This window comes from Scomber scombrus, chromosome 10, assembly GCF_963691925.1.
Source record: "Scomber scombrus chromosome 10, fScoSco1.1, whole genome shotgun sequence".
Classification (NCBI taxonomy): domain Eukaryota; kingdom Metazoa; phylum Chordata; class Actinopteri; order Scombriformes; family Scombridae; genus Scomber; species Scomber scombrus.
Window position 1 is genome coordinate 13,765,179 of NC_084979.1, and position 25,611 is coordinate 13,790,789.

The 25,611-nt window shown below is 40.5% G+C and overlaps 1 pseudogene; it reads right to left on the reverse strand.

Annotated features, from left to right (window-relative positions):
• Positions 1 to 220: 220 nt before the first annotated feature.
• On the reverse strand, positions 221 to 21,866 carry LOC133987192 (neurogenic locus notch homolog protein 1-like; annotated as a pseudogene).
• Between the last annotated feature and the right edge of the window lie 3,745 nt (positions 21,867 to 25,611).

The following is a 25,611-nucleotide window of genomic DNA, read 5'->3' on the forward strand; positions in this document are numbered from 1 at the left end:
TGTGTGTTAAGGACTGTGCAGCATATTTGGGTGCAGAGTCATATCTATGTCATCCAAGAGTAGGATAAGGATCATCAAGGAAATGCTTTGTTAAAACAAGGTTGGAGTACTCAAAGCCTGCTTGATTGAGACGGATGCTCAGCCTGTAATTCACTTGAAATTTCACAGTGTATTTACCCGCTGTTTCCGGTTTGACAGCTCCAGATTGTACTGCAGAGGGTCAGTTGAAAACTGACTGGTCTGGACACTGCTTGTTCGCTGAAGTGTTTCGAGGGGTCTTCACCAGGTCACCTGGGGGTCTCTGACCTCCCAGGGTAATGTTCTCCTCCAGGTCCCTCTCTTTGACAGCAGTCAATGGAGGCGTCCATGCAGGGGACAGCCAGGCGGATGACTGGGGTGAAATCAGGGAATAGACAGGTCATATCCAGAAGGACCTGTCACCTCCAAATCAAACCGAGTGAGATCTCCTTCCGGGTCTCACTCACACCCCATCACCTTAATTGACATCAAGTGACACTTTGGCTTGACCTGTCTTCTGCAGAGTACGCAGTTGTAGGAAGCATTGTATGTGTGTGTGTGTGTGTGTGTGTGTGTGTGTGTTTGTGTGTGTGTATGCATCCATGTCTCCTAGAGACGTGTTTTTACAATTATGCTGCAATATCAAGTAATTGTTGCTTCGATTATGTTCACAAGCAGAGTTTTGAATGAATGTACAGCTATTTTGGTGAGCAAAATAAAGAAAAATGCATTTTACTCATACATTCACTGTATGTATTTGCCAGATATAATAAATATTTTCTCATCATGTCAACAGAAAATGCAATTTTGGCTGCATTATCTTTCCGTCAAAACTGCAATTTAGCAAAATATAAACCGAATTTCTAAAAGACAATATTGGTTTATGTCTGTATGGTTGGTACTCTGAATCTTTTTACTGGGTGGAAAAAAAAAAAAATATATATATATATATATATTTTATTTTTTTTTAAAAGATGTCCTGTTAATAAGAGGATTAATTGAACTGCAGTATAAACATCAGAATGGACTGACTCAAGTTACAGTGCTGTTTAGGGCTACAGCTAAAAATCATTTCCATTTTTTGTTGATCTGTTGTTTATTATTTTGTATACTGATTAATTAATTGGCAGTCAGTAAAATGTTAGATAATAGACAAAAAACATTTCCCTGACTCCAAGGTGGCAACGTTTATTTTTTTTAAATTGATAAAACAGTTAAAAACAGTATAAATTAATTTTTTAAGAAGCCACAGAATGTTTCACAAAACAAACTGCTGATTATTTTGTGTTGATTAAATTAAAGGACAGGTTCGAAATTTCAAGTCTGTCTTAAAAAACAGTCAGATGTTCATATGAACACTGAAAGAGGTTTTTCTTTGCTGTTATTATTGCTCCTATTCATACTGGCTGTTAAAATATCCCCTTCAAATTTGCTTATAATGTAAATGATGGGGGCCATAATTCACAGTGCGCACAGCCACATTGTATAAAACTGTATTAAAAGTTGATGTGAAGTTTATTTGAGGCTTCAGGCGTCATATCAAGTGGATATCTGCCATATTTACAGTCTTTTTAGCATCAAATTCCTTCTTTGTGTTTCTTTAGATAGTGTATCCCTGTTAAGCTGTGGTGGAAGTATAGTAACAAAAAGAGGGACTTTGGCACTAAAAAGACTGTTACGTTGAATGATATCTACTTGATTTGACTCATTTGGATGGCTGAAGCTTCGTATTAGCTTAAGTTAAACTTTTAAAAACATGTTTACACAGAAGGAAGTCTGTGGTCCAAATGGTCAGTATGAACATGAAGAATGATTACAGCAAGTAAAACACGTTTCAGTGTTTATATGGGCACCTTAAAGACAGACATAAAAATTATGAACATGTCCTTTAACGCCTCAAATAAGAGGAATGGTCTCCATGTTTCTATAGTGCTGTGTTTGTTAAAAGTAGAGCATCTGCACTGCCTTAAGTGAATGGTTACCCCCATATGGACCATAACAACCCTCCCACCACACAAAGCCTGAAATGACATCATCACATATTTCAGTGGTGAGTAATGAAGAAGGCCAACTCTTGAATGTCTTGTTCACACACTGCTTATCTTTCCTGATGGAATTAGACCTCCTACCTTAAATGCATGCTTTATGAGGGACTTCCCCAGTTGAATCATAGTGCTGATTATCTTTTATCGTTAAGTCATAATTATTTACATTTAGTCCTAATTAGATCATTATTGATATCTCACTAAACTGGTAAAGAAAACCATATAGATTATGTGATATAATTTTATGAAAATGACAATATAATGTTTTTGCATTTTTCACCTGATTATTTCCACTTTCATATGGTTGTTTTGTATGATGTATATATATATGATTTGAGTGAGATGCACTACCATTGGTATTCAAACGTTTTGTGTTTTTGATGTATCACCACAACCTAATCAAATGAACTCTTCGTCAATAATGTTGCTATGCGCCAAATATTTGTTTGATTGGATTTCAAGTGTTGTTTAACATTATTAATGATAACAAAATAAAAAAAATGTTGCTCTTGGAATTGTTGATGTTGCTCTTTTTTTCAGTTGTCAAGTTTTCATTTGGGCTGTGATTACAACCCCTTGGAATAGCATAAAAAAAGTGTGATTATTGTAACACAAGATCAAAGTTCTGAAAGAATAAGATCTGAAAGATCAGCATCATACCCATCTGTAATAATCTTTGGCTGTTTGTTTTCCTCCTGAACACAAAGTATGTGGATATATATTATTTTTAATCTGATAATAATTTAACATTTTTCTTCATTTAGCTGAGCTACTCCACGGTCTCTTCAAGCTCCCACTTGCAACTGGTCGTGGTGTACAGTGACCCTTGTTTGGGAATTACTGCAGTATCTACTCAGAGCATGTAAGTAACTCTTATGAACCTTCCTATTAAAATTACATGTATTCATTTATAATCTCTAACAGCAAATGTGTTTTGTAAGAAATGTAACGCTGCCTAAATAATGCTTTTTAAAATCATGGGTAAACATGGGTAATAAACACGTGCAGAATGCAAAACTTCACTGATAAAGTATTTCATTTGTTTTTCTTAGTCTCAACTCTTGCAATACAATACCCCACCCTTTGCAACTAAAGCAAGCAAGGTTTGTTTAGGCACTCACAACACCTCATAATGGAAAGCTGGAGGTCTGAATTAACATTTAAACAACACCAAAATCTCTCCCTAACCTCAACCAAAGTGCTTTTGTGCCTGAACCTAACCACACAGGACTCTTGCTGCATCCCGACCACCTCCCTACAACTTGTGCATGTTGCATAAATATAGCACTTCCCACATGACAAAATATTTTTCTTGGGAACATAATCCAAGCAGCAATTATGTTTCCTCACAAAACTGGAAAAACAAGAAAACAGCAGGGAAAAAATGTCAAAGTGACACGGTCTACAAAAAGTGACCAATATAATGTAAATCAGAACACATGCAAAGTCTAAACATATGCAAATAATGTAAATTATGATATGCAGATTTTTCCCACAAGAGGAAAAGATTCAAATAAGTAATATTTACCCTCAAGGTGAGCAGTTAACCTTTTTAATTTCTTGTAGAAGCCGAAATCTGTTCAAAAAGTTACTAAATAAATAAATAACTATCTAACTAACTAACTAACTAAATAAAATGTTTCAATTTCTGTGTCTGATGAATAAAAAAAAAAGTCATATATGAAACCTTAAAACATATAGATATTAACATTTTTCTTTCAGTGGAAGTAGTTCATATCAGTAAATCTAACAGCAACAGAAATGAAAAGTTCCACACCAACATATGCTTTTTTCTATTATGTCTTTAAATTAATTCTTTTTGCCTCCCTCTTTCTCCTTAAACAAAAAGAGAGGCCTTTAATGTCCGTATTAATGTAGAAGCAGGTGGTAAAGAAGCCTTTGTTAATCACTTAATGATGAATTCCCCCCACTTTACATGGTGGCTTTTTCACCAGCCGTTTACTCCTTGTGCATGGGCTGTGGAAACTTTATAAAAAGTTTATCTTACCATGAAATGAGTAGGCACAGATAAATGGCTAACGTGGGGTTTTGTCCATCAATGCAGTCGGCCTATTGGGGGTCCACCGACTGGGCAGGTTTGGACCATATGTCATCATTCCGAGCCTTTGTGTGGGCGTGTCTCTGTGGCAACCACATCAGCTGTGGCCATTGTGTGTCGGGATTCAATGGCCCATATATTCATTGCAGGGCTAGTGTGGGCCCCGCAACAGAAACAAATTGATACATACAAGCCCCAGCCCCATTTGGCTCGCATGACACATTTCAAATGGACAAAAAAAGGACATTTTAGTCTGTTGAAAATCTTGAGAAAAGCTTGGTCGCCATAGTGACCATGCAGTAAAAGCGGCCATGGACCATTAAACTCCAATCAGATGTAAATTTGGGCTGCCCTCAGGCCCACGGACGGAAAGCCTCCTTCACACAGCAGACACAAATTAAACAGTTTGTTTGCCAATTCACATGTCATCTTAATGGGTTTTTATTCGTTTGCCCTTTGTTTAAATGAAGAGAATTACAAACTGTCATTGATTTATAATATCTGACCACTTCAGCGGCTATTCATTACCCACTGCACCTCAAATAGTTAAAGAAGATAAAGGACACTTTAAAAATGCAACATTATTAAAGCAATGACATGAATTTCACAATAAAAGTGAAATCATTGTAACTAGCCATGATTATTTTAGTCATTATATGTTATATAAACATTATATGAAATATAAAATGGAAGAACTTTTATTTATGTTTTGACAGTTCTGCCTGTGCTTCTTTCTTCCTGAGCAATTCTTCCCTTTAATTGATCTCCTTTTTATCAGTCTCTACTTGTCTCTACTTGAGCCACAGATGACACGTCAACTGGTTAGGAAGTCAGATTATCACATTTCCTGTTCAATTTACACAAATGTTCTCAGCTCTGACTTGCTGAAAACTATTTTTGTTTCAGATACTTTAAATGCAGCACAAGTTGGTGCTTCATGAGAGAATGTGTTTGGTTTTTTTGTGGGGCTTTGTTTTGTGTTTCTTTAGTTATAAAATGCCCTGTAACACAGGAAACAAGTTTTATGGAAAACACAAAGCCATTGGGTGACACTGTCTCCAGGACAGGAAGCATTGTGCCCTTGTGACTGGGCAGAGAAAATATTTTGCTTGACTTGATGGCTGGAGATTTGTCCGAGTCTGTCATGCCATTTGGTTTGATTTGAGGTCACGTGTAGTGTCTGATGTTATTGTAATAATCAGGATTATTATGTTTAACAATGCCTGGCCTCTGCCAAGTACAGGTTAACAAAAGGGGAACACTGATACTGATTGCTGCACAACTAGGCAACGCACCTTCAGACTATTTTGCTTACTTTCAGCTATCGTTAGGAGAGCCAGATTCCCTCTGTATTTTGCAATTACAAATAAACACATATAGCTGTAAGACATATGGCAAAAACAGAAACATATTTCTAACAGTAATTATGTGCAATAATTTTAGAAAAACAAGCTGAGTGATGCTGTTGCAGAAAAACAAATGATGTAACATTTCTTTGATATCTGACTATTGATGATTTTTAAAGCACTCCCTCTGTCTCTGTTCTCTGGGGTTAAGGCAGATACAAGCAAGTAAATTTGAACTTATTGCATTTTGGAAGTAACTTTCCCAGTCCTCTCACAATAAGCTACACTGCTCTTCTTGTTGCTACTCCAAGTGGGCCCATGTCCGAACATGTGAAAGGGGTGAAAACCACGACTGCTGCTGGTGTTAATGGGAGACAAGTGTGTGGTCCTGTTGTTCAGTCTGTCTTCAGGACTCTGTAGTCAGTCTTGTCTCTCCTATGGCCTCATACAGTAAAACTGCTCTGTTATGACAACACCGGACAGGCAGAGCGCAGCATGGGCTTCCACTGGCTCTTGACCAAGCTGACCTGGGACCTGACATTACCAGTATAGCTGCAGCCTCCCCATTGCTAGCCCTTTGTTGCACAGTGTGGCTAACGATGCCCTGTCTATCTGCCATGGTGTCCTCCATGCAGGGCAGGGGGGATGCTAATTTGACAGAGGGATGATTAACTACAGCAGCCACAGTAGCAAACAGCCTCATTTTCATGTTATTGTTTCCAGTGTCTCACCTCCCAGAGAGATTTGACTGCTTTATTAACAAGTTATTCTTGTCTCGAGGGGATATTAATAAGGCAGTTGCTCAACAGTTTGTCCTCAAAATGACCGGTATGCCACCAAGAATAATTTTGTTTTTCAAAGTTTTCTTTGATTTTTTTGTCTGAAATGTACTCCTCACATGAAAATTCAATGAACTGCCTGTGAACTACACTAAATATTGACTGTCTCTTAGATGGAAGGAAAGAGGCCACTAGAGAAAAGGAGGCAGGATGGAGTACTGTCTGGCTGTCTGGTGTCCACACAGAGCTGCATCTTGTCCACTGGTGGCTGTGGAGGATTCATTAGGCTCCACATTCACTCCCCCTGCACGTGAGTGACAGGTCCCTACAGCCAGTTTCATCCCTCTCTCTAAAGCGCCGCAGATCATCCCACTCTTCTCTTGCCCATCTGGCTGCCTGAATCTAACAAGGGGTGTCCTCCGGTTATAAGAGGTATAGAGAGAGGAGGAGGGAAAGAGAAAAAGTTAAAGACTCAAAGATCCTATCAGATTCTCCGTGGTCTGTGGGCTCCAATTATTCAGAGCTTATCTTTTCAGCTTGGCTGATCTCCAAATGAATAAAGTGCGGGCCGTATTACTGCTGGCCGGGCGCACCTCTAAAGAGGCTGAAGGAGGATCAGGGCTGTGGGTTATGGTGTCAATCTGGCCCTGACCCCTGGGGTTAGGGAGGTGACGTTATGTAGTGACAGCGCCTAGGAATCCCCTTGTAGCACGTCCATTTAGACCCTGTAAAGATAAATGGAAAAGGGCAATCACATTAGAAGAGGTTTATTTCCATTTTAAACCAAAAAGAAAAAGAAAGAGAGAAAAAAATCTCTCATCACAAAGTGCCTGACTCTTGACTTTAAAGTTAGCTCCAAGATGATGGCTGGAAAAGGTGGAAGTCAGAGGGTTAAGCTGGCACAGTGAGTGCTGTCATTTGTGTCAAAAGCTGCATCAAATGGCTTTAGACGAAGCCTATGAGTACCATAACAGTTGGCTGATACAGACCATTTCAATGTAAGGACAGACTGCAAATACAATGTTTTACTGAACAATATTGAGAAAACATCCCTTGAACACTTCTGAAAAGCATGCATGCAGTTTTTGCAGACATAAATATGGAGCCCAAATCAATGAAACCAACATAGTTAGACATCTCCTGGAGTGACTGAAGTAACTTTCCTCTTTAATTTATGCTTATTTGTGATCATGGTTCAGGCATTCTATTATGGGTTAACATTTACCCTGATGTTTGTCTTGACTCAACTGATCTTGATGCAGTTGTTACTGTAAAAGAGAGAAAAGGTGAAAACTTTCAATAAACAGAATCTATTGGAAGTCATATCTAAACATAAACCAAACATCAGGATGAATATAAACCTAAACTATGTATTGACCAGTTCAGTGCCAAATACATTTTGCATATATAAAATCATATCTCACCAGTAACTTTTCTGTTTTCCCATAATGTGGATTGGTTTTATGTGGGTTTGAGAGTTTAGGTGCAGGGATTGTGCCACACCTCTGGGTTAAGTGAAGTGAAACCCCTGGACGAGTCCCACTCTGTACTTGGCACTGAGCCGGGGAACAATGGGAGACTGGTGGTCCCTCATTTTTGCGGCGTCCATTCCATCCCTGAGAATGTCCAACTCTCAGATCTTCCGACAAGTGTTGCCGATGCCTTTCTTTTCTTCTGCCTTCATGGAGATGGCTGGGAGATTCTCATGCCACTGCACAATGCCTAAACAAGCGGGTATGTCTAATTCAATTAAGTCCACAAGCCTGTGCCAAGTGGGCCCTGGTCCCGTGTGACAGGGATAATGAGTGGGCAGAGAGGAGGAGTAGGAGGAGGAGGAGGAGGGTGAGTGGTGAGATGTAAGGGGTTGAAGAGGAATGCTTGCACCCATTCAGATGTTCATACTTCATTCTTTTTATATTCAGTTCTACGCTTTAATGTTTCCAGGATGACCAGGTTCATTTGATGTCAAATTCATTATTTTGCATTCGGACATTAGTGTCCAAATGTGCTTGAGGGACGTTGAGAGATTGGGAATTATAAGTAGCGTGACCTCCGAGTTCCTACAATTCATGGCATAGAAATGTTTCCAAATCTGGATTCTTTCCCACTGTTTAGGGGACAAAGTCTCACACAGAAGGTGTGCGAAAGACGGAAACTCTGACTCAACAAACCATGTAGATACCTGGAAAGAGAAGCAGACTCTCTTTGTGGTCTCTAAAGCTCTTTATCCTCTCAGTTCAGCTAATATTCTTTGTTTTGCCACATATTTGAGGATACACTAAACTTACGGTGTTTCTTAACACAACTGTTTTAAAATGTAGAATTTTCAACTTTCAGCTACGTTTTACTGCAAGACTGTCATTAAAGAATGACCATTCATTTCCTGTATCAACAGTCAACATGAACTTATTTTAACCATGACCGCAATTTTTCCCTCACCTTAACAAAATGATAGTTTAACCCAAACAACAAACTGAGTTTTTTTTTGTGCCTTAACTAAACAGTTGCCACACACTGTAAGATCACATGCAGTAATTCTGTATTTTGTATGTGTTATGGAGAGAAATTACAAACAACATATATTGCCATTTAATATGGAGGACTAGTTTGCTGCAGTTGTACATTGGATCGTAGCCCTGTACAGCAGCAATATCTTTCACATATTTTATTAAAAATGTACATAACTTTATCTGCCTATGAATCTTTGCACCAAGACAGGTTTGTATGGCTTAGTGACATCTACTTATCCTGTGTCAGAGAAGAAAGTTGCTAAATAGCGCAGCAGTCACGGCTGACAAGGAGTTAGACCTTGTTTAAGAAAACCTGCTTTTCTGCATTTTCAATACTTTTGACTTCAGCTGTGAAGTATCTCAGACCTATGAAGCCTTTAGTTTCACTGAAGTTTCCAAAGGACTCCTGCTGCTACTCAGGGACCCTCGTCCCTGACCGGCACAAAAAAGTCCCTTAAACATTTGACTTTCTCACAGAAACAGCTTGCTAAATGGTATTTCTGTAATGGACTCCTGCTAGGGTTCATATGTGTTGTATAGCCACGTTGCACAAAGTTGAGTCAACATGATTACCATGAGAATGCCCCCAAAGAAAGGCCCAAAAAGGTTTTTTTTTGAATAAAAATCTGAAACTATAGAATTCTTTGTTTTCCCAGGGGAAAAAAAGATAAAAATCAAAGGCATCGATGGTCATTTTTTTCTATCGGAAAAGTGCTACCGAATGAATGTCTTATTTACATGCCAAAGGGAAGGGCCATGGTTTTAAAAGGATGGGAAAGCAGGGGCCTCTATTATGGTGGTGCTGGTCGCAGAGGCCGTGGCTACTCTGGCAGCCTCCCTGCCAGGCAGCGGTTAACAAGGCCTTGGCTGAATTAAAGAATGGCAATGAGTTTTTAATTGGTGACACATTATATTTATCAAGCTGACAGCGGAGTGACTGCGCTGCAGCCTTTCTTGTTTTGTCCTTGTGTGCGCATTACTTCCCCCTAGGTGCCCCTGCATGATACCCCCTGTCTGCCGGGGTCCCTCACGTGTGAAGAAAGAAGAAAAACATAATAATCGAGCATCAAGTTGAATGATAACACTGAATTATTCATTAGGGTCTCTTAAAGTGTTGGATAAATCAACCCCCCCTTCTCCTCTTTTTGTAACAAAAGCTTCTCTGTCATTCACTCCAATCACGCCAGTTTAAAGCTTAGCATAAAGACAAATCCTTTTCAGCCCTTTTTATCCATCTTGACAGAAGTTCTGCTGCAGGGCCGGAAAAGTTATTAACTAGTGTTTAATATTTGGATGGGAGTGTTTGGTCACCTCTTCTATACATGACGTTTATGTGTGGCCCTCCTATACACCGAGCAGCCTGTGACTTAACACTTAATAATGACACTCAATGTTGCAAATGTGACCATATGTCATGAATATATTTGAGCGCCAATTAACATTCCATTATTCAACTTTTATTATCAGATTTAATTCACTCAAATACCCTCTAAAAATGTATATATACTTTCTATACTTAATTTCACAGCTATGTTCTATATGGTATATGTTACCAGTGAGTAGTAAAGTATACTTTTAATTACCAGTGGGATTGGCAAAACACCATTAGACTAAATTACTTATCCATGGATACAGTCTGTTCTGTTATAAAATGTACAACAGAATAAAATAGTTTAGTTTGAGAGAAGACTCAGAATAAGGAATATAAGAATGTTATATATACGTAGATATATACACACACACACACACATTCAAAAACCTGATCAAATTCCAACAATAATTTCAACTCAAGAAGGCAGTTCAAAAACACTTTATTAACTGATTAGCAAACTTCTAGTTACTGCAAGAGATATAACAAAGCATGTGCATTTCTCTGTGTTTAACTTAAAACACTGCCTGTTTTTGAATAACAGCAGGTTCCAAACTGTTTTAGAAGAAATCCTTTGTTGTTTAGGGCGTTCCTAAAGCGAAGGGGGGTAAAGACGAGAGGTCCTGGCAATGCTTTTCAAAATGGTAGTGAAAGAAAAGGAGCAGGGCAAAGGAGGCCTAATGAAATATTTAAGATTTAGGCTAAAAAAGGAAAGTTTGCAACAAAGGGGTCTGCCGAGGGTCTCCATTGTCCCGGGACGTGGCGGAAGCAGGGGCCAAGCTGCTACAGATGTGAGGAGGATATTGAGTAGGGATGTGTAGACTCTGCTCACAGCTGTGTTGCCGCACTCCCGCCCCAGCCACCAGCCCCCTGCCTTTGTGAGCCTTTGTGGGGGCCACAGAGCAGCGATTTTACACCGAGCTGATTGCACAGCAATGGCTTTGTGTTGCCAACAAGAAAGCCACGCCTATTCTTGACCATCGGCGCACACTATCTTTGCATCACAGACACACACATAGACATTCATCCCAATCCCCGTCAGCCTACACTGAAACTCTGTCTCGTAGCTTTTTATTATTTAAGAATGACAAGGTGATGAATCCCCTTTCTGTGGGCTGATATGAGCTGTGCTGGTTGTTTGGGTGAGGGGGAGGATCTGTCGCTCTGGCTCCTCATCCAGGATCTGCCTATTTAGCGCCTAACTGCTTTTGATTAATGGAGGGCCCATTCTATGTAACATATGCCATTTTCAAGGCCCAATAAGGGAACCGCATTTGCTGATGTTTTTGAGTAATGATGTCACAAGGTCACAGCAAGCAGTTTAGACACAGAATGAGTGAAACGAAGGACGAAATGGACCTTTTCCATTTGTAAATGAGCAGTCAATCCTACATCTGGTGGGGAGTAAATGTGTTTAAGACACTGTTTATGTGTTCAAGGTTAAGGGATGAGAGCGGGAAAGCAAAACATGTTCTAAGCTAATTTTCCAAACAAATATTCAATAATTCTTCCTCTTGGTTCAATCTCACTCACTTTATCTTCAACACTTTGGAGAAACATAAACATTATTGATACCTGTACATGTTTCTGTTATCTCCTTTGATCCGTTTATGTATCTGTTTATGGCCCTCGGTCTTACATTGTACACATCTGCTAAATATAAACGCTTAACCTCAGAGATGACTTGACCGCTTAAATTGGAGTGAAACCGTCCTGAAAGCTCTGCCACTCCCTCTAAATCCCCCAGTCGCACTCAGAGCTGTAAGGCGAGTTCAGGCCTGAGCGCAACAAGGGCGCAGCAGCTTAACATCAACCTCAAAACATGGCTCAGTCCATCCAAGCTCCCAAAATCTTCTTAATGTGGCTAATGTGATGGACAATGTAGCCATGCCCCTAGATAATGTCTGGGCCAGGGTCTTGGAATAATACAACTCACACTCAATGAATCAAGAAATATCTCTCTATCTAAATCATAGTATAGCAAAGGTGTAATAACTGCAAGTTTTGATTTTGTAACTGATGCACATGTTTCAATGACTGAATTAGCTTGTGCATAAATTCAATGAAGACAAGTTTGGTAGCATGGTCTTCATCCATGGTATCAAACCATGGAAATGTAATGCAAGCACACAATATTGCTGTGTTTGTATATGATACAAGTTCATATATAATCAGTTCATGTGCTGTTTAAAGATTTCTCACTTACCTCTACCATGCAGATATCAAAAATATGAGATATCTGTTTCTTAGAGCAATCAGGATATTATTATCTAAAAGGATAATAGTGTACATTGATCTTTCTATGCTGTGAGCATTACAAATTCATTTCCATTCACCTCCATGATATATCAGGGTGGAAACAGAAATTGCAGAGGCACTTATCTCAAATTCCTGGAAGTTAAGATGACATGCGCATTTCCAGGTCCAGTGGAACGATCTGACGTCAGTTCACGCATGTTCAAATGCAATACATTTTACTGGACATCCAACATTATCAATAAAATAATTAATAATAATAACATTTTTTTTTTAAAAAGCATGAAATGTTTGTATGACTTCACACACATGGAGTGAGAAAATATGCTTTTTGGGGGTTGTAATTTAGAAGAACTGGTCATTTAATACACTAAATGAGACCATTTGAAAATTAAGTTTTTACTCGAGGTGTTTTCCTCCATATAAAAGATGTTATACTGCCGAAAAAAAGGATGCAAAGAAGTGTGACAATGACATCACTGAAGTTGGAAAATCTTACCTCTAATGATCCTCCTATATTATGGCTGTTCAGATCGACCCTGCCTGAGTTATGGCTATCAGTATAGACTCACTCCACTGGGATGCTAATAGCCCCTAATAGGCCTGAGGCTGTTGGAGTGTCAGGCGGCACGGAGTGTTTGATACAAACCAGACACAAGACTAGCTAACCTGTTAGCCACCCTTTTCTTAAACAGGGGTTTGCTAGCTGCACTTTCCTGGGAGTTTGTCTCTCTGTTCTTCACAAAGACCTGTCACGTTTAATGGCCTGTGGGCTGAGTGGGCTGCTGTAGCCCTCTCTAGAGGAAAGCCCCACGAAGAAAGGCTCATCGTCAGCTAATGCAGCTTAATATTCTTTAAAAAGGTTTGGAGGACAATTAAGAGAGTATTTCCCATGGTTCTCCCCCCAGTGGTGCGCGGCTGCCTGTGCAGCAGCTTGTCTGTTTGATGGACTCTGAATGCATCTTATTGATGGGGGTCAGAGATTAGAAGCAGCCGTGCAAGGGGAAGAGAGTGAAAAGAGGGTCCCACACGGTGGCCTTAATGTGGCTAAGACACAGACACACGCACACACGCACACACACACACACACACACACACACACACACACACACACACACACACACACACACACACACACACACACACACACACACACACAGATATCCACTAACAGCTTTTCCACTTGTCTGTGTGTGAATGGAATTCATTAAAGCTGAATGAGTGATTGAAAGCTTCATGTCCTCTAATAGACATTCACAGATAGAAGTATCTCAGGACATTTTTACTACTCTCTTTTTCATTGTTGTTATTGTCCTTCATCCAGCCCCGCTATGAGAAAAACTTGCCAAAAGCTGTCATGATGTATTTACTAATAGCTATCAGTCACCATTCAAAGACTCCAAAAGTCTGCCACCTGATACATAGATGTCATGCCATCTCTTCACCTGTGTCTGTTTGCACATATCTTATTGGTTGTCTTGCTGGCAGAGCACTGCTCTGGCATGCCACAAGCATGCAGATGCCACATGCGTGAATGTGCTGGGTCATGACCCCAACAGCAGAGCATGAAGCCGGAGTAATCACATTCTGCAGAGAAACCACACATTTCACACTGCAACAAACATGAGAACAGATGTAGGCATGACATACTTTACTGCACCAAGGAAGTGGTCGAGGCAGAAAACGTACCAACCACTTTCCTATCATATTTTGCATCTAATATAGTTGGCAACGTTCACGTTTTCTATGTGAAGCCTAAGTAGGTTGAATGTTTTAGTGAATGTAGGCCTCTGGACTGGATGTGAGCATATTCTTGAAGTTAATTTCATTCTTCATTTTCCTCTCAGATATACCATTACATGTATATCTTATTGTGCCATCTGGTTTGATTGAGATTTCGGAAGCTCTACTATAGGATAGTCCACCCACATCTGTAGCTGACCATGCAGTGGCAATTAGAGAGTGTTTTGGGTCAAGGGGAGAGCAAGGGTTTTGTTTGGCTCCATCTCATGATTGAATGGCTATGTATAGGACCAAGAAAGAAAAGAAGCCAATTAAGTGCGGGGCGGTTTGATTTTTTTGTCCCGTGTTGTAATTAGTCCCAGACTCAAAAAAACTTCCTCAAGTACCTTTGGGTTGTTTTGTTGTCAGGCCATATCATTAGGGCTAAACTGATCCACCCAGGTGCTCACTGCCTGAATATGTCGAGAGATTATGTAAAGAAAAACTGCAATCCACAAGCTTTTGGGCCTTGTAACACACTCTCGGGCTCATACACAGCCACATAAGTGGAGTCCTTAAATTGTGTCAATCAAGCCTGCTCTTACAATGGTGAGCATGTTTCACCATCGGGTGATCAGAGGAACTTAATGGATTTTTGTAGCATCTGTGATGTATATTCCCGAAAGACTTCATACTGAGAGTGTATTCTTAAAAAAAATGAGAGTAATTATTTTTGCTCCTCTGACTTTTCAAAGGGCCTTCAGAGCTTCCGTTATCTTTGATGGTGCAGATCCAGGAAGTGAATTACATGCAGTGGCTCTAAATGTCTAGTTTCATTCACAACCACATCCAGTCCATTCCCTTCTGCTCCACTAGTTTACATAGTTTCCTCTCTGTCTTCTAAATAAATTCTTAGGCTATTTCATCTATTCTTATTTTATTTTATGAAAAACATGTCTAAAATAATCACTGACTGACTGACTGACTGACTGACTGACTGACTGATTGATTGATTGATTGATTGATTGATTGATTGATTGATTAATTGATTGATTGATTGATTGATTGATGGACTGGCTATAGACAAACTGTACCCAAGACTGCTCCTACATATTCTAGCATTTTTTCTTAGACATAAAGTCCCAGCAGTATCAAGCGATTAGACAAATCGGTCTGAACCATGACAGGCAAAACAGGAACCGTTGGTATGCATATCTGACCAATTAATCAGATACCATGACCCCATAAACTCCCCACCCTGAGACAAACATACACACACACCCACACACACATGTTGACACGCTCCCTGACTATGGGAAACCAAGAGTCCGGCAGCTGCTGTCAGAGTGGGCGGTTAAGGGAGGGGGAGCAGAAGGGCATGGGAAGGACTTGAGTGTGCCATGTTAATAACTCACAAGTGGTCCGGGCCAGTGGTCACTCCGTTATTAATGTGCCACCACACTCCTGGCATTTGACCCAAAAATACATTCCTGGTGTAATGGGCAGCAGCTGGACCAAGGTTTCCGGGAGGACAGCTGAGAACGAGCAGACAGGGGCAAGCGTGAGGAACACCCACCATTATCGCCCCTCCGAGACCCAAAACTGCCCCCTCCCTCCCTCCCTACTGGTCCCTCCCAACCAGGAAATTATTTCAAAATGTCTGTTTATAGAGGAAGACAAGACAGAAAATGGATTATTTGGAGTAATACTGCTTACCTCTGATGCTCTGTACAAGGCGGTAGTGGCTATGCCTCTAGAGAAACCATAGTTGTTTTTTTTTTGTAGTTTGATTTTATTGGTTCAGGCAGTATTTGAAAAGATAATCGCATGTTGCATCCAGATAATGTAATTTGGGTCAAATATAGTTAGTCAATCATGGCTGAATCATTACAGAATTCAGACAAAATTAGACATTGAAAATTCAGCTGTGTTTAGTCAGTCTATTTGGTCTAAAATTAGCCCAAGATGGACATCCATTTTCTTCTATATTATGCCAAATATAGACTTGATAATTGCATGGCAACATACAATTATGTCTGTTGTATGTAAACAAGTTTTACATGTTGTATTTAAGGCAGCTTACTGGCTTCTGTCAGAATAGTTATAATAATTAAGTTTGTACAGTATCTCCCCACTTAAATGTCATTAAACTGTTTTAAGATTTGCATAAGTCAATAAGAGGATAACAAAACTTGTAAAGTAAATTCTTTTAATATGCAAATTAAGGCAAACAAAGGTAAAGAACCACAGCAGGCTGCATACTGCAGTTTGTTAAAAGCTGACAGATGCGGAAATGTCTAAGATAAAAACATCTTTGTTATCAGTTATATGTCTTTGAAAACCAAAAATATCACTTGAGACACCTACAAAGCACAAAAACAAGGAAGGCTTGTGCATGCATTGAACCACTTCAGTGTGCTCTAGTTCTGACACCCTTCCTCCCCTTGAAACCATTGAACTACATTTTGGAAAACTGACCCTCAGAAAAAAACCCACAGTGGTTAACTCGATTGCCAGGAATATATTTTTTCAAAAGCACCTTCTTTCAGTATGCATGTGTACACAAGAAGTGGGGGCTGACACACAGACCTCAGTCTTGGCTGCCGACCAGCGGCCGGAGCAGCGTTGGCAGCAGGACCGTGAGAAACAGGGGGGCGACACCCAAATGTCATCACAGCTGCAAAACTGCTGAGCATAAAAGCCAAATTACAGAAATATGTACCCCGAGGCCTCCCGACAATGAAAACAGAGCCGCGTTTGAGTGGCTACTGCTCGTGGAGTGCAGTGGAAGTTGTCCTGCGTTATGTTTCGTGGGATTCACTATGAGCAAGGAACTCCAGATTCCACAGCTGCTGGCAGACATCAGGGTGCACGTGTGGGTGGTTGTGTGGGAATTCATATCGGGTCAGCCTCACGATTACCATGCCATGTTATTGCTCATCAAGCCTGGTGCCCAATGAATGTGCTGTTCACATACTGTATGAGGGAGGGCCTGGCTAACAATCGACTACAGTATACAGACATTTATCCGAATGACATGGATGTTTTAATTCAGAGTGGCTTGAATGTCTTAATCACTAGTGTATTTTATGAAGACTTTTGGGAGGAAGCTGTCATTATTTTTTTCATGTTATCAAAGTGTATTTTTGTTTTATGATTAGTGGCTCCCTCATTGACAGGAAGTGTTTGTGTGGTTTGTTGGCCATGTAAACACTATGTATGTCTGTGGTGTGCTGGGTAGGCTGTTAATGGTTGATGTTTATCAAAATGTCTGCATATTGCACTTCAATTTTTTTCCCTATCAGCATAATAAACCCTTGATAATATCCCAAACAAAGTAGCTTTTTGTCCTCTATATGAGAATGGTTAATATATTGAACATTCATGATGGCAGTAATTGAGTATTATGGGCTTAAAAGTTGCAGACTACACAAACTTTGTAAGGGTACATCATATCTCCTCTGTACCTTTATATCTGCTAATATCTGCAGATTTTTTACCATGTCTCCCTATTTTGAAGTTGTAATTCCTCCTGCAGCAGTACATGTTGCTGCTAACTAACTGTTGGCTTTGGGGAGAGTCTATGAGTCACTAATGCTGCAGTGAAGACATCATCCTTCCTCATCATTAGAACATAAATATTTAACAGTTCAGCAAAATGAGTATTTTTAAATCTTGGTTACTACAATATCTGTGCATTGCAGCAGCAGTAAGGTTTAATCGAAACATTGTTGTTATGGCAAAAAAAATTACAGTAAAGGTACACTTAGGTTTCAGCAACTAAAACACTTTGTTAAAGTCAGGGGAATATGGTCATTACAGTAAATGAAAAGGACCCTGATTGACAAATTCAGGCTAACCACAAGCACATCCACCACCCCAATTGCCACATCCTTACTTAATGGATGGGAGCCGCTTCCAGCCTGGAAACTATGGTTGTGGGCAGGGACCAGTTTTTTCCCCACCACCATCTGGGCACATTTACTGACTGTAGCCACTGTACCAGGCCGAATTGGTATAAAGTTCTTTTTTAAAGCCCCTATATGTAGGATTTAATGATTCCTGGTAGTAGTATCTGACAGATCTGACCCCGAGACACTGAGATGAAAAAGCTCAAAGAAACTAACAAATAAAGCTTAAGTCACTCTTTAATTATTCCACACAAAAAAAAACATAATGTCACAATAATTTGAAATATGCTATAATATTCTTAACATAGGGGCTTTAAATCAGCAACTACTTTATGGATTTATGGTAGATTGAATGCACCTGGGGTCCATTATAAGGGGGGTGTCTTTCAAACTTTTCAATACAAAAATGTATTTTTCCTATAGCTCTATGATTGTATGTGTGAACATAATCCCACAAAGTTAAAACAACTACAGCCCTGCCGTCACACAATAATAGGCATGTGTGTATATTTACATATACACAGATGTGTGTCTGCATGTTTGTATATGCAAGCGTACAACAGTAACACAGTAAAGGTTGGTGTTTATTTGTGCATGAGAGGGAAGCTGGGAAAGTTTAAGAGTGGCAGTAGCCAGGCGGGTGGCTGCAAGGGAGGTAGATTTGTGGTTTGGGTGAGTTGGGGGTGTTAGCAATGTGAGCTTAAAGAAGGCAGATGAAGAGAAGGGGTGTGCATTGAGGGAGAGAGGGCCTGTGCTTGTGCCTTTCAAGGTGTGTTATTTGTTCAAGGCTGTCCAAACATTTACAGAGCGCTGGCAGCCCTGGAATGCAGAGGCAGGGCCGAGGCTGAGAGCAGCAGCCGTGGGAAACCGCTGCTCTCCTCAACCTCTGCAGACTCGTTCCCCCTCGGGCAGAGTGTCAACACAGACAGTGCCAGAGATGTGTGGGCCTGATAGTGACAGGTCCCGTCAGCAGCCATGCACACACACACAAGCATACACACACACACACACACACACACACACACACACACACACACACACACACACACACACACACACACACACACATACCCACGTGTGGCTCCAGCAGGCACACAGCCGGGCTCATTGCCTCGCTTGCAGACTGACACACATTAACAGACAGAAGCAGAAGCCAGAAGCACTCACCCTGTACACATGCACACACAATTTAATTGTTCATTCACACACCCACACACAGGTACATGTTTTAAGACTAATGACACATAAACAGTGGAACTCAATATTTCAGAACTGTGTTGACAGCCTTTGTATTTAGAGAGACAATTAATATTTATGGTTAATATAAAAAATGATGTCCATACGTCCTTCTGTTTTCATGTTATGTTATAGGTGTGCTAAATAAACTAAATTGTGTAAACTGTGAGTGAGTGTGAGGAAGCAACAGAAACAAAAAAATGTTGTGTGTTAGGCCATACTGAAACATAGTAACTGATGACTGTGTGTTCACATTTTGATTGTTTTCCAATCAAAAATGAGGACAAAGAAAAGATGTAGCTGTGAACATGGTGGCATATGTTACTTGTGAAACGCAGGCTTTGTATTGATATCTGGCACAATAAAGATGTGTCCATCATCACTTGTGCAGCCCAATTCTTGACATCCAATGCAACCATATGCATATCAAGTCATGCCAGACCACAATGAGCAAGGTGACAATTTTGAGCTGATGTTGCAAAGCCAAGTCAGAAATGACAGAAATGAGCTTTACCTCATTACTTGCACCTTATTACCTCATACTAAATAATTGTCCAAATAATCACATCCAATAAACTAAGGAGTTGGAAAAATAAAAAATACACTCCTTTCATTGTTGTTTCAGTGTAGACAAAGACTTAACCAGGGTGACTCAATTTACTGTGTGTACATATGTGAACATACAGTCATATGCTTGTGTGTCTCTGACTCAGCTTCCATGTGCATCAACAGGTCTGCATGTGTCTGCTTTAATGAGTGAGATTTAATCATAATTCAGTCACAACAGACCTTTTCAGCAGTATAGTTGAATTGTTGTTCTTTGTGCAAATCTGAGACACATGCCAGGCAGGGCCAGACACAAAGGAAACCATGAAAATAACTGAAGTCTGGTTGCTTGAAAATTCCCTTTGTACACGTGAAAAATAGTCTCTCCTGTGCGGTCAGTCTAGCGGAGGTTGGCCCCCTGGTAAATAAAGTCAGAGATGATTTCTGCTGAAGGATCCTCTTCCTCTTCCCTGTTACCAGTCTCAGGTCCTGCGCAGCTGCAGGAGGCAATCATAAGGGGAATGAAACCATCTGAAAGAGGAAGGGAGAAGAATGTATTGAGTTGAGGCCTGCTCCTCCAACTGAAAAAAAACCCAATCATTATAAAATCAGTATTGCCACACTGGATCTTCATCACCACATTCATTTTGATTGTCATCCATAAGATTTATATCAGAGTTTTTCATAGGTTTGTTGAGAAGTGGAGGTAAGTTATTCATGACATCAAATACAAAAGACACATAATTCAGTTTACAGAAAGATCAAAGACAACACACAGTTTGAGGCGGACTTTAAAAAAACTGTCTTCATATTCCTACTCTCAAAGTCTCTGCATTTCTTTTTGATGGGCTCTGACACTTTGAATCCCTCAGGGAACCAGAGCTGGCTGTGCGCTCGCTGCTGCTTACAGGACACCAGAACACCAAGGCAGATGAAACCTAGAGCATCCAAACCCAGGAAGACTACATGCATGTGATCAAGCTTTGATGTGGTGGGAGTAGGTCTCACACCTGGAAAGATAGTAAGAGTCCATGTGTGTTATTTAGGATTTCAACTTGGTGATCATTTTTTAATGTAAAACTTTAAATTACATACTGGTGACAGCTTCAGTGTATGGCACATTGAAATTCCAGGCCAGCCATATGCATAGCATTTCAGCATGTTGTGCTTAACCAGGTCCTGTTAATTGCTGTAGTAACTGAAAGTCATCGATTCTCCTTTGGCATCACGTCGGACAACCACATCAGTGTGAAGAACACTGCTGAGATCTCTGATGAAGAATGCTTTTTAAGCTGTTCTGGGGGAATATGGACCACTAGAACTAAATGACCTTCTGCCAGCTTTTCTGGCATGTTGTTGGTGCAGTTTAGGCCGTCCCATTCATATTCTGCATTGCTGCAGCCATGGTCATAGTGACCGTCAGTACTGTGGCCTTTGCAGTACTGGTCATACAGAGGGCTGAAAGAGAGGAAGGAGACTGGGTTAATATTCTGACATTTCTAAAAGAACCCAAATGTATAACAAACATTTCTACAATACACAATTTGTCTCCATTTTCTAGACTTAGTTGCATTGTCCTTCCTGTTCCTGACAATGGACAATCAAAGCCATCATAGAGACATCCGTGGCTGTCGAACTATAGCCATCACATTTCCCATCATTGAAGCAGTGCCAGCACTCAAAAGCTGCAGTTTTGCCATGGTTCATCATAATTAAGTGAGCAGTCTCCTCCATGCAAGCCACAGGCATGGTTGTTGCACAGAGAGTCGCGGATGTGGTTCCCTGCCCACTCATCACACTGACGAATCTCACAGCTCACCTCCACTTCTGGAGGTGGGGTGATGTCTTGGCCAAACCCTCCGACAATGGAATAGTCCAGGATGTGGCACAGCAGGTCATTTAAACTGCTGGGGCAGCTGCACTGGAAGAAAGGCGCATCTTGGGTGATTTGGCAAGTGCCACCATTGTAGCAGGGGTTGGAGGTGCAGAGGGTGTCAGAGGGGGGTCTCGCACTCAGGTCCAGTAAAGGGTGATGGACAAAGGCAGCATTGGCCAAGGTGGCCTGACATTCAGGCTCCTGCAGGAGCAAGAATCATATTTGCAAAGGAGCCAGTGAAGCCCTAGAGCGACGGAAAAGAAAAGAGGTTATGATCATTATGTTCCCCTGTAGAAAAAAAAGGGATAGTGAAGCATTTCTAAAAATAATAATAATAATAACACAGCTATGCTCACAGGGGGGCATATGCAGATGAAATCATGAGGTGTGTTACTGGTAAAAGCACCCGTCCCTCCATTTCTGCAAGGTCTCCCTTCGCAGCCATCAAACACTTTGTCACAGTGCTGTTACATCATTATTGTTATCTAATCAATGAAGTCAGTGGAACGGACAACTGTAGTCAAAATAGAAAAAAAGTAGAGTATCAGTCGATACTTTGTGACCCAGTTAATACATGAACCATCAGTTCAGCAACAGTTGAACAAAATACAAACATTTAGTTAAATGCCAGCTTATTTTTCAGGGAAAATTTCCTAAACATTTTGTTGTGACAGTGTGGGACCCACCTTAAATACCTGGCGTCTGATCATCAACACGCCGTCAGCAGCTCGTGTCTATGTGTGTGAAAGGACACCTCTAACAGCAGATAGGGTCAATTATGACTCTTTCTTGACTTTTTGGTTCATGGAGGTGTTATATGCGTAAAACTTTCATTGAACCGGGAAAAGCAGAATTTTAAAACCAGTGACGTTATCACAATGTAAAATCTATGGGCAGAATGGGAGTCCCCCGGGTGGGGCCAGCAGGGGAAATCCTACTTCATATTCAGTTGGCTAAACTAATCATAAATAACTCACAATATCAGCAATACCTATGGTTAAGTCACATTACATAATGTTTCCTGCTTAAATCAAATAAGTAAAATACTGGCTAAACCTAAACCTCAACCTTCCTCAAGTTTCAAAAAGATTTACAGAACAAACACTTCCTGCTTTTATGCTCTTGATGACACCGTCAGGGATGCAATGCTAAAACTAAGTATCAAGGGAGGAAGGGGAGGATTATTGTGGGATAAATGGTTTATACCAGCTATATACTACACCAGTCAGACTGAGGTGACAGTAAACTTGTCTCCAGCTGGGGACCTGCCTGTTCCTCTGCCTTGTCGAATACTATTCCAGGAAGTCAGCTGTCACTCTGCACTATTGAAGTAATATACTGTGATAGGCGCTGACTTCAGGAAGCTACCCAGGGGTTCATGACGTTCCCAGGTGCAGAGCAAGTTCACTCATATCTCTGTATACCTGTTCTCCATTCAGAAATAAGCATTAGCCTGAAATGAGATAGTGCATGACTGACTTGTTGAACTGCACACCTTGCACTGACCTCAAACAGTTTTCTAAAGGGGTAAAAAGAGGTTTTATTCCATTTCATACTGAAAACAGAAACAGTTCACCTGTATGAGTCAGATGCTTGAAAATGTCCTGATGATTACTTGAACTGAAACCTTGATAAAATGCTCCACATTTTGTGATTTTTGGGAATTTTAATTGCTGTTAACCGAATTGGTGGACATCATAAAAAAAAATGTAACCAAATTTAAAAATGTTGATGTCTACTTAAAAAATTCAAAAGATACAGAAAAACAGGGGAAAAGACAGTTCTGAGCACTCCTTGTAAACCATACCAGCGTAGTGAGGATGGACAGCCCAAATAAAGAAAAACAGACCATTTTCTTTCCCAGTTTCCCTCTAACAAACTAGTGATTATGAAAAGTTCTGTGGGAACCACCAACATTTCATGTAGGAGGCTCATTTGCCTATGTATTGGCAAAATATCCAGTGTTTGTGTACACCTGTCCTCAGGTTAGTGGAGCAGCTGCAAAATACAAAGGCAAAGGTGAGGTGAATGCTCCCAAACACACAGCCAAACAAGGCGTTCAACGACATGCATGCATGATACTCTGAGTGTCTGAAGGTATGACAAAGCTGGGTGAAACTTGCTCATCACCCTCCTCCTCCTCCTCTTCTATGCACGTCTCTTTGTCCTCAAGTCTGACACATACACTTATCAGCTCTTTCTGCGCTGCGGCCTCATACACCTGCCTGCACTGCTGGAAGAGTGTCGTGTTTCAGCGATGAGGCAACATGTGACCAATGAGCTGCGGTGAGAACGGTTAGGGAGCGTGGTGGGAACTCTCCTCCCATCTCTCCTCTCTCTACCTGGGAACCAGCGCTGCCTCAGGGAGGGGCCGCCCAGCCGCCTGCTGTCTGAATGAACACCAAACAAAAACTCTCACCTCTCACGAGTCAGTGTTGGTTTTTCTGTATTATTTTTCCCTCCCCCATCATTTTTTTTCATTCATAGCTGGCACACTGCTTTACATTTTGGCAGGATTGAAAAAAAGAAAAAAGGACACAGAGAGAGAAACAAAACAGTCAGTGTGGGAACTTTTCCTTGTTCCTTTTTTCTTCCTCCAATAGCTTTTATCAGTATTAGCTAACTCTGCTTACACAGGTATTTGTGCACCTGTGGTGTTGGATTAGTGGATCAGCTTCTTCATTGTGTGCAAAAATAAGCATTGTGAGTTAGTTTTTATACCAGGTTTCTGACTCAAAACACACTTAATCCTGTGCTGAATAGTGATAAAAGCTTAGATATTTTTTTTTGGAAAGCTCTTCTTAAACACCTTCAGTACATCAAGGTAGAAAACTGCAGATGCAAGTCCTGTATTCACATTGTTTGATTAGTTTGACGTTAATCATATTTTTTATTTTTTTTAACAAAATCACAAGATGATATATGTCTGCCAGGTTACTCATGAAAGCTGTTTGAAGGCTCATCACAGATATTTCTCTCAGGATCTCTGAATCACTGTTTTGGAAATGCTTCTTGATGATCCAGCAAATCCAACAGTGCCTCCCTCAGTACATATAAGAGTAATGCCTTAATGTAATAGCATCCAGCTTTGGTCTTTGCATGTAATGCCTGTTTATAACTGAATGTGAAAAAGTTCAGAGGCTAACAAGAACACAAGTTACTACATGTGAGTTATTTAGTATAAAACCCAAAACAAAACATAAATTATGCACCAGAAGAGCTTTAGAGTCATTGTTCTGCTGTCAAATGTTGATTCACTGACTGGAAATAGGTGATCCTCTTGTAGCATAAAGTTAAGTCGTTAAACCACAAGTACGGGCTACTACAAGTCTTTGTCTGCATACACATGTTACACTGGAGAGGATTATCAGGCTGATCATCCTGTTATTGATCGATTGGCTTGGTCTGGATCATACTGGTTACACACTGGATACACAAACTGTCTGTGCATATTACTGACTGAAACTGATCACATATTGAAGACCCTGAATGTCATTTGTGATGCTTCAAGAGTCAATGAGTTAGATCTTGAGGTTTCTATGAAATCTCTGACGCTGTTATATGTGTGATGCTTCAAAATTGATCAAGACCATAATAGTCTAGAAGTTTTTATCATTTTATCTTTTTTCGTGAGGTAATCATACTCCGTTACCATTAGAAAGCCACCAGGAATGTGTGTGTTTATGTTCCTGAATGCAATGCATTTCCACATGAAGTTGCGTTGCAGTCTGTCAAAAGTTGAGGCAGGTTCAAGTTCTTTGCTAGAGCTTTATGCACTGACACCTCTTCAGTGCTGAAGACAGTCTTCGCTGTTCCAGAAAACCTTTTCAAATCCCCAGCATCCCCACTGATGTTGTAACAATGATACAAGCCTGTGTATGAATACATACGTGTGTGTTTGTGTACACACAGTGAGTTCATTGACCATGTCACTGCCT